The sequence below is a fragment of the Acomys russatus genome, chromosome 26 (assembly GCF_903995435.1).
Source record: "Acomys russatus chromosome 26, mAcoRus1.1, whole genome shotgun sequence".
Taxonomy (NCBI): Eukaryota; Metazoa; Chordata; class Mammalia; order Rodentia; family Muridae; genus Acomys; species Acomys russatus.
In genome coordinates, this window is record NC_067162.1 from 51,426,305 (window position 1) to 51,443,289 (window position 16,985).

Consider the following 16,985-nt stretch of genomic DNA (forward strand, 5'->3'; position numbering starts at 1 on the left):
CTGAGGCCTGACGTGCGAGCGAGGGTCAGCTAAAGCCTAGCATGATGGCTCAGGCCTTTAATTCCAGAATTTGGGACCCAAGGCGGCTGGAGTTCCAGGCGAAATTTGACATTAAAGTAGGCAAAAACTAGTAGTTGGTGCTGGGCGTGGTGGTGCACGCCCTTAATCCCAGCACTCAGGAGGTAGAGGCAGGCGGGTTGCTGCGAGTTCGAGGCCACCTTGGTCTACAGAGTAAGTCCAGGACAGCTAAGGCTACACAGAGAAACCCTGTCTCAACAAAACAAAACAAAAGGCCGGGCCTGGTGGCATAAAAGCCTGTAATCCCAGGGGAAGCAGAGGCTGGCAGAGCGCTGTGAGTTCAAGGCCAGCCTGGTCTACAAAGCAAGTCCAGGACAGCCAAGGCTAACCCTGAGAGACCCTGTCTCGAAAAACGAAGACAAACAAAAGCAAAAGCAACAACAACAAAACACACACACACTCACACTCATAAAACTAGTAGTTGGGACCAGAGCTCTAACCAGTTACATCCATGTCGTATTCCGTTGTCAACGCTGTCTTGACATTCTTTCAGTAAATACTTGGTGCTTACAATCTTTTATGGTGGCTCATACTTGCAATCTCTGTTCTCTGGGTCCCAGGCTAGAGGACAGCCATGAGTTTGAGGCCATTCTGGGCTACCTAGTCCAAGCCTCTCTTGACTGCCACAAGACACTGTTAACTGTTCACATGTACGCAAAACCTCACAACCGCCCCTCTCTTTAGTGCTCCTGCTCCCCAGCTTCCCTCTTTCCACTTGGAAATTGTTACCTTCCCTTCAAGCCCACTCTCTGACTTACAGAAATATCTACTCGGGAAGCTGTTGGCTGTGACTGACTACCGGGAGGAAGGGAATTCATTTTTCTTCAGGACCGTAGCCACTGGTAAGTTCCTCACGCAGGTAACCCTCATTAAACTCAGAGGGCCGTTAGAAAACAAAGAGACACGGTGGGGCTGCGAGGTATGGCTCAGTGGCTTTCCCAAAGGACCCAGGTGCCAGCTGCTCACTGGAAACGTGATGTGACAGGAGGACATAGCTTCTACTAAGCACGCAGAAGATGTTTATTGTAGAGATATAAGGGACAACGCAGGCAGAGGGGAAGGTACAGGCCAAACATGGCCAGCGGACTAAACTCATCACCAGAGCACAGAGGGGTAGGAAATGCATAAGAAAAGCCACAGACCAAGAAAGGTGGCCCTGGCCAAGAGACCTGCACAGCCAAAATGGCTGAACTGTGTACGGAGTAGCCGGGGGAAGGGACGGCAGCCCCTGGGAAGGAGAGGTTTGGGGTGGGGGCAGGATGTGAACTGCCGAGCCAGACTTGTCCTGGGCTTGAGACCTGACGTTCACAACTGCCTACCACTCTAGTCCCACAGGATCTCACCCCTTCCCAGCCTCAGAGGACACCCACACAGCGCTAAAAAAACATCGTTAAGCTGAGTATAGAGGTGCTCACAGCTTCTAGCACTTGGGCGGCAGGGGCAGGCAGGACCCTGTGTGTTTGAGGCCAGTCTGTTCTACGTAAAGAGTTGTAGGAGTGCCAGGGCTAGTGCCAGGGCTAGAGAAACTCTGTCTCAAAAATTAAAGAAGAAATAAATAAAATCTTTTCTAAAAAGTCTTTAGGGAGACACGAGAGGAGAAAGGGGACTCGATGGGAAAGCGGAGAGAGTGAATGTGATTAAAATGCCTTTTATACATGTGTGAAATTGTGTCAGTAAGTCAGTAGGAACATAAATCTCTCCAAGTCCGGGGCATCGTTCCATGATAATCCTGTGCCTTAGTGTGTATTAGCAGTCTCTTTAGATGTTAAGGCTTTGGGGTGGGGGTTGCTGAAGGCACAAGGCTGTTTCTCCTGGTCAAAGCTCAGCTTCATGCCCTGGTGAAGCCACAAGGGCTTGGCCATCTACCTGTGGGAGGACTGTAGGCAAACTGACACATGTACATGCCCGTTACTATACTGTGCACTGTATGTGTGTGCATGCGCACCAGCACATGTGTGTGTATGCATGTGTGTTTGTGTGCACACGTGCATATGTGTGTATATGTGTGTGTGTGTGTGTGTGTATGCACAGTCCTCTGAGCCTGTTCCAACTGATTCTCATAGGTCTCAGGTTCATGTGATGAGTATGATCAAGCTGAAGAGGTGTCAGGTGTGGGCTCAGTTGGTGTAACACACTTAGCCATGTGCACGTTTCCTCTCCTGACCCCCTGGGCTGTCTTCAGGCGAGAGACATTCCTGGTGAGGGACCCAGCCCTGCTCTGTCAGCCACCAGCATTACATGCAGTTGGGAAAACTAGTCAAGGATCATGACTCAGACGAGACTCCCCTTTGTGGGTCCTTGTTTCTTACCTGCTTGTGATGAGTGGGGTTTACCCTGGAGTCCTGAACACCTCTGGGCTCGGATTTCAGCAGCAGCTCCTTCATGCCAATTGTTGGCCTAGGCATACCTGTTTGCACCTATGGACTGTCCCAGACCTGCCACATGGCTGTGTGAGTACACCTACCTGTTCATATGCCTCTCATGTCCCCGTGTCCACCTGGTGGCTTGCCTGTTCACAAACATGCAGTGTCCCAGCATTGCCACATGCTGGCTTGGTCACACTTGTTTGCACACCTGCTGTGCATCACCTCCAAATACGATTCAGTGGCACAGTGTTTACACATGGGCCTGGCGTCCACCTCCAGCACCTGTATAAACTGATCACGTGACCACTCGAAGACATGGTTAAACAGAAGGTTTTTATTGTAGATGTGAAGGTGAAAATATCCAGAAGCATCTGGAAGAGACCAGAGCAGAAAGAGAGAAAGTAGTAGACAGAATGTGGCCAGGAGACTGGTGGCAGGGGTGGGGTGGGGGGATGGAAGGGGAGAGTGAGAGATGAAGAGTAAGTGTCAGTCCCAAAGATGGGAGGAGAAAGACCACATGCATCATGGTCTAATCCGTTAAAGCAAGCTCTGTGTGTGTGTGTGTGTGTGTGTGTGTGTGTGTGTGTACTTGTGTACACACCAGGCAGGGAGGAAGGAAGATGAATGTGATGGAGACAAAACATTTACGGCTCAGGGGTAGGGGTTTTCAAATGGGGGAAAGTCGGCAGACTTACAGGAGAAGAACATAACTGTTGGTCAAAACACAATACGTCGTCATAGGTGTTGTAGAAAATATATAACTTGCAAATAAAGTTTGTTACTAAATAGCCTGTAATTATTACGGCAGTATTATCTAACTCACTATCATAATAAAAGACACAGACACTTGATAGATTTTAGAATAAGCCTTATTCCACCTGAGGCTGGGCAGCTATTTCCACCTCAGCTGGCTTGTTATCTCCCAGCCCCTGTCCCATGCCATCTGTTCTAATTATGTCTTTCTGGGCTACTTTTTATCCATAAACCCAAAATCCTTGCTCTCATCAGGGCCGGTTCCTTCATCCATGCCCATCTGGCCTTGCGGCTCTGCTTCCTCCCTTCCTCTGGTACCTGTCTCTCTCCTCCTGTGATCCTTCTGTCCTCAAGGCCCTGGAACCTGCATTCAGCCCTTCCATCTGCCCTGCCCAGGGGTAAGCTTTTTATTTGGTCGATCAAGAATAATTTATTAGTCAAGATTACAAACATCATTTTGGGGTACATGAGTGTCCTGCTTGTAAAAGACAGCAAGCAGACCTCAGTGAGCAAAATAATTAACATTAGAATACATAGCACCAGACCAACCCCCAACACACAGGTGGTCATATAGCTGGCCTCAAACTCACAGCCATCCTGCCTGCCTCTTTTGAAACAAAGGTACGGACACAAGATTATTATAAACAACTTTTTGAAACAAAGACACAGTTGTCAATCCTGGAACAGGCAGAACAGAGCCATCTGTAGTTAAGGCTACAACTGAGGCACAGCCCAGTCCTTGAGAAACAGAGATTTAATCATAAACAGGAATGAACCTACTTTGTCTTTACTAAAAAATGGCTTTTAAGCCTAAGATGGAGGCAGGCCTGTTCTACAAAAGAAAGGACCAAGAGAGAGGGAAAAAAGAGACCAAAAGAAGACCAAGAGGGAGCATAGCCTATGTGGGTTATTAGAGGAACAAGAAGCTGGGGGAGGGGATATCCTGAGCTGGAGAAAGTTAAGGGAAGGTGTGTGCGTGTGTGTGGTTTTTTTGGTCTTTCATTCTCTTTTGTTATTTGCTGTTTGTTGTGTGTTTTTGTTTGTGGGAAAGGATGAGACTGTATCCCTGGCTGGCTTGAAACTCATAGCGAAGATCAGGCTGGTATTAAACTCAAAGATCCACCTGCCTCCGCCTCCTGAGAGCAATATTTCTCAACATTATTTTTTTATTTTTTCATAATGATTTTTTTTTTACAAGAACAGTATTCTGGTGAATGTATTCAAAGAGACGCTAGCATTAAATGGACTATGATATTCTTTCCTTCAACAAATATGTGTAAGCACTTACTATTGACCAAACATTTCCTAGATTCTTCTTCAGTGACCTTTACAGTCAAAGGAGACAAATTTATTAGATACAACAAATAAATGAAAGAGCTGGGCGTGGTGGTGCATACCTTTAATCCCAGTACTCGGGAGGCAGAGGCAGGCAGATCACTGTGAGTTCAAGACCAGCCTGATATACAAAGTGAGTCCAGACAGCCAAGGCTACACAGAGAAACCCTGTCTCGAAAAACAAACAAACAAAAAAAAAAATTGAAAAAATAAAAATGGGCTGGCAAGATGCCTCAGTAGGTAAAGGTGCTTGCCTCTCCCTTTTGAAACGTGTGTGTGTGTGTGTGTCTGTGCGTCTGTGTATGTATATGTATGTATGTGTGTGAGTGTGTGTGTGTGTTTAAATTTTATGTGCATTGGTGTTTTGCCTTCATGTATTTGTGGAGTTGTAGACAGTGACTGAGCTGCCATGTGGATGCTGGGATTGGATCCGGTTCCTCAGGAAGAGCAGCCAGTTCCCTTGGCCTCGGAACCATCTCTACACCCCCAGTGTGTTTTCTTTTATGGGGCCTGAGATTGAATTCCCAGCTTTGTGCACACTAGATTAACTCTCTAACACTGAGCTACATTCCTAGCTCCTAAATCCTTTAAGTACAGACCATTAACTAAACAAACGGCTAACTATGCAGAGGAGATTACATAGATTGAGTTGGCATTTATTTAGCTGCAATAATGAAGAAGTTTAAAAATGTTAGGATTTCCTTCAATGGTTTGTTTTCCCAAACGTCTAATTCTCAAGGCTCTTATTGCCTAGAAATGTGTGACTGCCACCTAATGGTTGGCTCCAAGAAAAGACAGACTGTGCATAGAGAAACGGCTTACCTGTCCTTAAAATTTATTCAAATCCATTCATGTTTTAAAAACAGAACTATTTGCTATGGCCATACATGTCTGGCACGTGCCTGTAATCCCAGTACTCAGGAGGATCACTGAAAGTTCAAGGACAGCCTGGGCTGCACAGTGAAACCACACACACACACCACACACACACACACCACACACACAACACACACACACAGACACATATTCTGTGCATTGTCCTACCTACCAAAGTACACTAGCTCCTTGTCCATGCGTGCAGCCACCAGGGCACGTAGCTCTGAAAGAGCCCTGGCTATCCTATGCAAGATACACAAATAATTGCTCTATAAAAATTATTTATGAATGAAAAATTAGGACGTGATGGTTCCAGGTATGGCCGGGTTATGTATGGAAGAGAAGCTGGGGGCTGGGGAACTTTAAGGTAGGGGGCGGAGTTTGCCAAATGGGTACTTGCATTGCCCATGTTAAGTAGGCACCTTGGTGAACATTGTCCTTAGTTTCTTTGAGACATAACAATCTATACAGAAAGCCTCCATGCAGAACAAAGGGGCTTAATATGCCTCTATTTTTTTGCCATTTCCTCTCACTTAAAATAATTGGAAAAAAATTAAACCAAGAGCTAATTAGACTGATGATCTGATTAAATGCCTTTATATCCAATACTATCAAGCTCTGTTCAGTAACAGGCAGTGGTATTACCAAGTACAATGGGGTTAAACATGTCTGACTTTCTGACTCAAAACAAGGGAAACGCTAGTATACTACCCTTTTATCCTTTCACAAGAATCAGGCACAAAAGCTATTGAACAGCAAGAAAATAGTGCACCATTTTAGAAGCATTAAAGCTGTGCCTCATCTCAGATAAGGAACGGACTCTCACCAGGGCAGATCAGCACACCACCCTCAGTTAGGATGCAGGCGTCGGCTCACGGGGCCTTCTCAGGGTCCCCAGGATCCCAGACCTCCACAGAAAAACTGACTAATTAAAACTGGAATCCTGTGTTTTCTCCCCCATCCCCAGTGCTGAGGCCCAACCTGGTGCCTCCCTGCAAGTGTGCTAGCAAAGGCAGCCCAGCACTGAGCTATGCCTAGTTCTGAGCACTTTAGAGACGGGTCTCTGTTGGCCCCAATTCCTTAATGATTCTACTTTATTAGGAATTTATTAAAAGCATGAACCTCCCTACAACCCACCTACCCTAAATAGGAGGGAAAGGAGATTAAGAACAAGAATGAAACCTTCTGGGTATCAGCTCCATGGGGCAATTCCCCTGGCGTGATTCTCAGGAGGTCGAGCAGATCCTCTATCCGACAGAAGAAAGACCACACAGTCTGTGGACCGACCTTGAGTGAATTCACCAAGCTTGTCACTTGCTGGTCACCTGCCACCAACTCACACAAACCCACCAAGTTGTGGGCCGGTAAATCCAATTTCTGTCTCCAGTTCCCCATATCTGTTGGTCTGTCTGTTTGTATGTCGTGTCTCTCTCTCTATCTCTGTCTTCTCTCTCTCTCTCTCTCTCTCTCTCTCTCTCTCTCTCTGTCTCTCTCTCTCTCTCTCTCCTTCTCTCTGTCCCCCTCTCTCCCCCTCTCTCTGTCTCTCTCTCTCTCTCTCTGTCTCTCTCTGTTCTCTCTCTCTCTGTTCTCTGTCTCTCTCTGTCTCTGTCTCTCTCTCTCTGTCTCTGTCTCTCTCTCCCGCTCTCTGTCCCTCTCTCTCTCTCTCTCTGTGTGTCTCTCTCTCTCTCTGTCCTCTCTCTCTCTCCCTCTCTCCCTCTCTCTCTGTGTCTCTCTCTCGTCTCTCTTTCTCTCTGTCTCTTCTCGTCGTCTCTCTGTCTCTCTCCTCTCTCTCTCTCTCTCTCTCTGTGTCTCTCTCTCGTCCCTCTCACCCTCTCTCTGTCCCTCTCACCCTCTCTCTGTCTCTCTCTGTCCTCTCACCTCTCTCTGTCTCTCTCTGTCTGTCTCTTTCTCTGTCTCTGTCTCTCTCTGTCTCTCTCTCTCCCTCTCTCTGTCTCTCTCTCTCTCTCTCTGTCTCTCTCTCCCTCTCTCTGTCCCTCTCTCCCTCTTTCTCTCTCTGTCTCTGTCTCTCTGTCTCTCTGTCTCTCTCTCTCTCTCCCCCCTCCTCCCAGCTTCCTTCTCCTAATCCATGGTCCTTTGGCAATACAATACAATACAATACAATACAATACAATACAATACAATACAATAATACCGTGCCCAGCGGCCCCTGCCTTTTGTCTTGGGCCGATCCTTCCTCTCTCTGAATCTGCCTAGGATCTTTATCAGTCTGTAGAGACAACGTCTCAGTGGGGTCAAGCATCCCTAGATTGTTTTCAGTTTTTCATCTTGGGCCCAGACTGAGGCAAGGTTACATTCTCTTCACACATCTCTCTTTTCGATTTTAAAAATATAGATAAAAATAGGCAAAAAAACAAGAACTATGTACATAAATATACATATATGCAGAACCATCAGGTACAAGTTACGTGTACCTAACCCAGTCCTTTTGTATTTGACAATTTTGGAGAAAATATTTCATTATCCTCTCGCAGCGAGTCCTTTCCTAGTGTCCAAAGTTTTCTAGAAACTCTTTATTAGAAATTATATTTATCTACCACAAAACATGTTTTTAATTCTCAAACTAAAGCTTATAGTGACACTGTGGCTATCTAGACTTCAATGCCATCAGAGAGCCGAGAAGGAAATATTATCTGATATAAGGAAGCCCAGGGAAGCAACTTCCAAAAGCAAGACAGGACAGAGAGAGTTGACTGCCTGGACAGTCACAGGTTTTTCTCTATCATTGGAGCATCCAGTCTTCAGCCTTCTGGCCCAGTATATCTGAAAGACATAATTGTGAAGCAGGGGTCTTAAAGAATTGGTCCCATCAGTCTCTGCAAAGCTGCACAGCCAGTTACCCAGTGCCATGCCATGATCATAGTTTAGGCTGTCAGTCGGCCGTCACCAGTAGAGACAAGGACAGCACTTCTGTCCAGTGGTCATTCTGCTATGATCACAGTTTGGGCTGTCAGTCGGCCGTCACCAGTAGAGACAGGGACAGCACTTCTGTCCAGTGGTCATTCTGCTATGATCACAGTTTGGGCTGTCAGTCGGCCGTCACCAGTAGAGACAGGGACAGCACTTCTGTCTAGCGGTCATTCTGCCACACTTATTTCTTCTATGCCCATCATCTCCCGTGAACTAGATTGGAGGTGTCAGGAGCAGGTGTGTGTCTCTGTCAGAAAAGCCCTTTATTCTTAAATGCCATATTCTAGAGGTCTCTGAAGTGTTTGAAGACAAACTTTCTATTTACTATTATACACATTCATATATATATTTAGTTATAACTATCATATGTTTAACTCAACTATCTTAATTTCTAGATAAACAAACGGCTTGTTTTAGCTATTTACTATTGCTTAACATATATGAGAGACTAGAAAAAGCTTATTCTGTAATTAACTAATTTAGTACCTAGTAAGATTTATAGGTGATTAACTACCAACTTTATCTCTGACCATCCTGAACAGGTTACAACAGTTAGATTTCAAGACTAGAACTGTACATCACCTTTTCAATGAGTTGCACATGTACAATACATTAAGTAATGTTGAAGAATAATCTTGCTTTTCTACCAACATACAAGATACAATTAAAAAAAGTTTTTTTCAAAATAGGGTCTCTCTATGTAGCCTTGACTGTCCTGGACTTACTTTGTAGACCAATCTGGCCTCGAACTCACAACAATCCACCTGCCTCTACTTCCCAAGTGCTAGGATTAAAGGCGTGCGCTACCATGCCCGGCTCCAGTTTAAATTTTTTCAACAAACAATATACAATACATAAAGCAAAAGTTGAATAAAGTAGTCTTAAATTTCCATCAATCTACAATACCAATGTAAAATATTTGAGGCTAGTAGATTCAATAATCTACCTTTTATTCTCTATCCTCCCCTTTTATCCTCCCCTTCTTCCCCCCTTCCCCCAAATGCTAGATAGGAGAGAAAGAAGGATAGAAGAAAGAAATCCCTAAATGTAACTTTTACTAACTTATAACTAACCCACCTAGACAATAATAAACATTGGTAACCTACCAAAAACACCCACCCCACCTATTGGGAATGGGGGCGTCCTGTTCTCAAAATTACTTCTTGCTGTCTGGGGGTAAAAACATCTTTTTGGTACCCTTAGGAAAAACAAGATATTGGCCAACTGCTGGAAAAGCCAACTGTATCTGTTTCTGTCCTCTTTTGGGATTGATCCTTTGGGTTAGCCCTTTTAATATTGATATGCATGCAATTTCTTGAGGAAACAGTAGTTGAGAGAGATCGAGCACACCAGCCAGCCTTTATTTATAAACCTTGGGCAGCGGGGAGGGGTTGGGTGTGAATGTGTCCATTCGATGGGCCTAAGGGTGCCAGGTGGTTCAGTACCTCATTTACATGCAGTAACGCAGGCTCCCGTCACAAGGAGAAAACAGCACTTAATTATCCTGTGTGAGGGAATAACTTAAGTATGACTAAAGGTCATTTGCTGGAGGCTAGGATCTCCTCAGCACAGGGTGGAGTACGTCCAGATCAGGTGGAGTGAGGACGTCGCTGAGCAAAGGGAGCCCACCATCAGAGACCGAGCATAAGGCAGATTGCAAGAGCCATCAGACTTCAGCTGTCAGAGTCCCACAGAAGCCAGACTAGGGCATCCGACCACGTGGAACTGGAGTTGCCGGGAGGTCGTGAGCCACCTGATGTGCTTGCAAGTCTTCCAGGAGAGCAGGTGCCTCTGAGCCACCTCCTCAGCCCCATCTCTGCTGGTTTAAAAGCAAGGTTTATACTGGCACATGCCTGTAAGCCCAACATTCAGGGTATACGCTAGGAGGATGGCAGGACTGTGAGCTAAAATTCAAGACCAGCCTAAGACATGCAATGAAGCCCTGACTCAAAGCAAACTGAAACTAATGTCATGGAGAACGATCACCAATTCCTGAAGAGTTGAGCCAGCTTCAGAGGATAACAGTAAGTGAGAGTGTTGTGGTCCAAGTGAGAAATCAGAAAGCCGGGTTACAGTCACACAAGTAAGTTGCGTCTAATGCCCAGGGCATTTCCACATAGCGAAATATATGAAAGAATGGCTGCAGGATTGACTTGTGGGGTCACCAGTATGTTTTATATGCTATTTTCTTGTTTGTAAAATGACTACATAGTTATGCACTAGTTGAAAGCTAAGCTTCCTTTGACAGTCCAAGTGCACATCAGACACACGGCTTGAGTAGCAATGCCTCGCTCTGGAGTTACAGGTGGCCCATGTATGTGCGTGCATGAAGGCATGGCTCAGGAGTGGAGGTGCCTGCTGCCAAGCCTGTGGCGTGAGTCTTGTCCTCAGGGACCCACACAATGGAAGGAGGCAGTTGATGCCAGTTTCAAAATACAAATAGACAAAGATGCAGCCTGCACAGAACACACACCACTAGAGACCACAGCGTGCAAGGCTAAGCACAAGCCTTCTGCTGCGCACTGTGCAAACACCAGGTATGCTTGCCCTAAGCTTATCTTAATTGTCTTCTTCGATAACTGAGTAGCTCACTGTAGCTTTCTTACTTGTCATTCTGAGACTCGTCTTAGTAGCAGTCAGCTCCCAGCACATATACATCCACCCACTGGGCGGAAGAGACCAGCTGGCATCGCTCTGCATGGAGTTCTGATTCTTCAGCAGCTGCCATTTGTGTGTGCTCTCACCTTCGCAGCTCAGTGCTCAGGGCTGCTTGTGACGCTCGAGTGGGACGAGGGCTTCACGACGCGGAGCTGGGATTGCCCTTAAGGATGCTTGCCCAGCTCCTCCTCCTCCTCTTCCTTCAGCGTCCTCTCAGGGTCACAGTCTCTCACTAGACCATGTAGGACAAGCAAGGACTCGTATTCCTATGACACCCCCTATAGATGTCTTTGTTACCGAGCTGGGACAGAACCCAGGGGTCCCGCACAAGCGCTCTGCCACTCATCTAAAGCCACATGCACTTTAAAAACACTTTTTAGTCTTTAACATTTTCCAGAAAACATTCCCATTACCGTCATGAGGCAGGTGCACAGCAAGCGTATTCGAGTGCTTACACACCTTGCAAAGAGTCTTGTTAAAATGATTGCAGGGATGCCAAGCACCAAGGAGACAGACAGCAGCAGAGAAGATACAAGGAATCCTGGGACCACAAAACAATTTTTTAATTGCTGATAAATTGAACACATCTTAAAAGAATTAAATATACAGCAGGCTCAATCTCATGAACTATTTTAATTTCTATTTAAAGTACAGAATAGAAACTGTGCAGCATTTTAACGTAGGACTAGAACCTGGAAAATGGTGTGGCAGCCGTTCACCCAAAGCATACTGACGCCCTGTATAGCTGGCCATGGGGGCAACCATGGTGTGCAGCCGTTTACCCTAACCCAAGCAGACTGACGCCCTACATATGTGCCATAGGCCAACCAGACTGAAGTCAGTTCTGCCTTCTGTGGTGCTGCACATCCTTGACGTTGGTGAAAGGCTTCAGTAGGCTGGTTTGTGGCCTGACTGACCTATGATGCAGTGATCCCCGTGGTACTTTTAGTATCTTAAAATGGCGTGTAGCAGAGCTTTCAATGATGGGAACATATTAGTGGCATCACATGTTGAGGTGGTTGTGGTATGCTTATAAGCAAAAATATGACAATTCTCTAATTTGCTCACTTCTTCTGCTTTTTAAAAAATATTTATAAGCTAGGCGGTGGTGGCGCACACCTGTAATCCCAGCACTTGGGAGGCAGAGGCAGGCGGATCACTGTGAGTTCGAGGCCAGCCTGGTCTACAAAGTGGTTCAGGATGGCCAAGGGCTACACAGAGAAACCCTGTCTTAAATTAAAAAAAAAAAAAATTTTTTTTTCACTTATTATATGTATACAGTGTTCTGCTTGCATGTACCCCTGCAGGCCAGAAAGAGGGCATCAGAATCACATCATAGGTGGTTTGTGAGCCACCAAGTGGTTGCTGGGAGTTGAACTTAGGACCTCTGAAGAGCACTCAGGGCTCTTACCTCTGAGCCACCTCCAGCCTTCATTTGTAGCTTAATTATTATAAATTATATTAAGGTGGCTTACAAAATGTTGCATTGAAACTGATAGTTTTGTGGGCTTTAACATTTTGATATTTAGTACTTTTGTTCTAGTTAACAACTTCGAGTTAAAGCAGAATAAACTGGCTCCGGGGACATTTTCTGTTCTGTCTGTAGTGTTCTGGTTGCTAGGTTTTCTGAACTTGTTGTGAATGTTCTCTGATGTGAAGAGGTGTGACCCTTGCAACTCTGCACACAGACGATACCGTGCTCTCATAACTTCTGCAACGACAAATTCATCCGTGTATCACTTACTGAAAAGGACACGCAGGGACAGGGGTGGTTGTTTCTGTTTGTGTTTGATGACAGGGTCCTTACCATGACTGGCCTGGAACTCTTTATGTAAACCAGGCTGGCCTGCAACCCGCAAAGGTCTGCCTGCGCCTGCCATCCTCCTTGAGGGCTGGGACTAAAGATCAGCACCACCATACCAGGTAGAGCAGTTCTTCTTAGTGTCCCACACCAACAGATGAGGCAGCTCCTACCAGCTGATTATGACACATTATAGGAATCACACAATAGTTTAATTCCACTATGACACCTGGCAGAGCTCGTAGAGAGAACTTTTAGCTGGGCATTTGGAGGCCAGTGTCCCATTGGACTACGTGCTCGGCTCATTTCAATTAGGCGCAGCTAGCCTCATCTGAAAGGAGAGACTTCAATTGAGAAAATACCTCCAGAAGATGAAGCTGTGGGCAAGCCTGTAGGGCATTTTCTCAATTAGTGATTAATGGGGGAGGGCCCAGCCCATTGTGAGTGATGCCCTCCCTGGGATGGTGGTCCTGGGTTCTATAAGAAAGCTGAGCACGCCATGGGAAACCAACCAGTGAGCTGCACCCCTCCAAGGCCTCTGCATCAGCTCCTGCCTCCAGGTTCCTGACGTGTGTGGTTCCTGCCCTGACTTCCTTCAGTGATGAACAGCAATGTGGAAGAATTAGCCAAGTAAACTCTTTCCTCTCTGGTGCTTTTGGTCATGATGTTTATCACAATAATAGTAACCCTAACCGAGACAGACTAGACAGAAGACACTAGCCCGAGCCCTCCAATGACATCAGTGTCCTGGGGGTCTGTAGCCACGTCATGGGACCAAAAGACCTCTGGCTTTTTGCCAAGGTGAGGGTGGGCAAGGCTCTCCCTGGACAGCTCTTGTTTCCCCATGCCTTCCATTGTGGTGTAGAGAGAGGAACCGCCCTTGTGACCTTGTGACCCATTTCTACGCTGGCTGCAGAAGGCTCAGCTGACGATCGTCCACAAGATGGCGCCCCACGCTTACTGCGCACGCTTTCATTCACTGAGAGCAACAGCACAGAGACCTTTAGCCAGCAGAGGTCGCAGAACCGACACCCTTCTTTTCCCCGCCTGTAGAGTGGGGGGACCATCTTTATACAGCTCAGAGCTCTGCTCAGAATGGAGAAGGTGATATTCTAAGCCCCGTGACTACACATGAAGTTGGCACATGCCCTGTTCTATCATCCAGCGTTATGTTGAAGGTTTTAGATAATTTCCCCCGATACAGCGACATACGAATAGAAAAGGCAAGTCATTTTTTATCTGCAGATGGTATGATAACAGTTCTGAAAAACACAAAAACCATCAGTGGAAAACGCAGTGTCAACATTAAGGAAAAGTTTGCAAGCTGATCGGCTATTAATTAGTATGTAGGAAGGAATGACTATTAAACAAAAGGCTGCATGTGTCTTTATTTCTAAATTTAATTCTTCTTCTCCCCGATGTGTGTGTGTGTGTCTGTGTGTGTGTGTGTGTGTGTGTGTACACGGGTGCAAGTGCACACAAGTGTCATGTGGCGTGACCCGTACCCATGCCTGCACACAGAACCCTGCCGTCCCAGACCTGGCTCTGACATGGAGCATGCACTGAGACACTTGGCTAACATGTGGAGAAGTTGCCTCAAGTTAACAGAGGTACACGTGGCACAGGTTTGCTTTGTATCTTTGTGTCTAATTCTGAATTCTAAATAAAAGTTATTTATCTTTTTTTTTTTAATGTGTGTGAGTGTTTTGCCTGCATGTGTGTGTGCATGCTGGTGCCTGTGGAGGTCTGAGAGAACATTGGGTCCCCTGGAGCTGGAGCTACAGATGGCTGTGAGCCACTATGTGGGTGCTGGAAACTGAATCCAGGTCCTTTGCAAGAGCAGCCAGTGCTCTCAGCTGCTCAGCCGGCTCTCCAGCTCCCCAGCTCTAAATTCTAAGCCACAGAAAATGTGTGCTCTGGAAAGTCTCCTTCGCTCACTGTGCTTTTCCTCTGCAGCCTCCCCTGGCCTGTGGACCATTTGGTTTCTTTGTAGGACCTCCTGCCATTATTTCACCTGAGCAGAGCTGCAGTGACACACATCCCAGCCTCTCTGCACTGTCTCAGAACAGCCTCCTTGTCTCTGCTTTGAACAGTGGGCGTGATGTGGGTCTTTGCCATGAGGAGGGCAGGGGAGAATTGATTTCAGAGGAAGGTGCTCTTCCAGGCCTAGCGGGTCTGTTTCTGTGCAGTGTATTTCCTAGCCTGATGACACTGGACAAGGGGGGGGGGTGGGTTGCCTTCTGACACTAGCATCCCACACTCCCCTGTCTTGTGCTTGGTGACGGTTTTGAACTAGTCAGGAGCAGCTGTTGGATCCATACCTGTGAGCCCTGACTTAAAACAGGGGCTTGTGTAGAAATAAAGAGATGAGAATGTTAGCCAGGCATGGTGGCGCACACCTTTAATCCCAGCACTCGGGAGGGAGAGGCAGGTGGATCACTGTGAGTTTGAGGCCAGCCTGGTCTACAAAGTGAGTTCAGGACAGTCAAGGCTACACAGGGAAACCCTGTTGGGGGGAGAGAGAGAGAGAGAGAGAGAGAGAGAGAGAGAGAGAGAGAGAGAGAGAGAAGGAGAGATATGAGAGAGAGATAAGAGTGTCCATTGCTGGCGAGAGTGCAAACTGTTATAGCTACTGTGGAAATCAGAGCGGCGGTTCCTCAGGAAGTTGGGAATAGATCTAACTCAAGTCCCAGCCATACCACTTGGGCACATACTAAAAGGACTCTGCATCCTACTGCAAAGACACTGGCCACCCGTATTCATTGCCGCTCTAGTCGTAATAATCAGAAATTGCCAACAACCTAGATGTCCACCAGCGGATGAAGGGATAATGAAAATGAGGTACACTTACATAACAGAATATTATTTAGCTACTAAAAAGTGAAATCCCCCTGGTTAATGGATAGAAGAATTAGGAGGAAAATCATTCTGAGTGAGGTAACCCAGACCCCAAAAGACATATAGTGTATATATTCTCTTATGTGTGAATATTAGCTTTTAAGCATTTGACAGGCATGCTGCAATCCATATACCCACAGAGGTTAGTTATAGAGCAAGAGAGTAGTGGGCACGGAAGGACCTGCCTAGGGAGGGGAAACAGACTGGATAGCTATGGACAAGAGGGTCAAACATGGAAGGGGAGGGGAGGGGACTGAAGGAAAGGGACGTGGGGAAGATAAGCTGAGAGCCATTTGAGGAGCCACATGGAAACCTGCTGTAGAAGCTTATTAAAATATGTACCCAGGCAGCAACTGGGTCCGGTGGGCTGTGATGGCCCACGCCTTCGGTAGCCCGAGGAGTGGCCCCACTCACCAACAGCATGCTCCTTTTCCAGAATGTTTTTAATCAACCATGCTCCCCAGAGAGTCTCTTAGTGAACTACAGCTCCGCTTTATACTGTCCGTATCAAAGCCAAGGGTCTGGTTCCATAACGGCGGCTGTAGGCAGCAGCTCAGAGCTGCGCCTCTACTGGAGTCACCACCGACGTGCCGCCGGAGTTGTGTTTGTCTTTATTTGTCAAGTTTCTCAAAATGTTACGTACAAAGGTTATGAATCTCTCATATTCCTTCTTCTCCCTGCCACACCAAACTGAAAGCACCCATTTGTCTCTGCAAAAAGTTTTTTGTTGTTGTTGTTGTTTTTTGTTTGTTTGGTTGCTTGGTTTTGGTTTTCAAGACAGAGTTTCTCTGTGTAGCCTTGGCTCCCTTTGTAGACCAGGCTGGCCTCGAACTCACAGAGATGCACCTGCCTCTGCCTCCCGAGTGCTGAGACTAAAGGCTTGCGCCACAACGCCGGCTGCAAGAAGTTTTCACATAAGAAAATCTACTAAAAAGTGTTTCCACGACGGTGATTGACTGGGCAAAGACTAGCACAGATGGTCAGGCAGCCAGGAGTGCCGGTGAGTCTGCGCAGTGGCGGTTCCTTTAGAGATCACGGCTGGGACGCAACGTGGAGGTGGGAGCAGAGGAGGTTCTGCAGTAGCACGGGTTTCTCCTCTCTTCCTGATGGGGGTGCCTAGGGCGGGACTCTTGTGCCTGTGGACTGCTCTCTCTGCTTGCCCAGCTGAGAGCGCGCTAAGGGCAGGGCAGCATCGGGCAGAGCCGTGAGAGGAATAGGACCCAGAACTGCAGGAAGCGAAGGCTTTCCACACGAGTCTGTTCAGGGATGTCTTGCGACACCTGCCAGGCAGC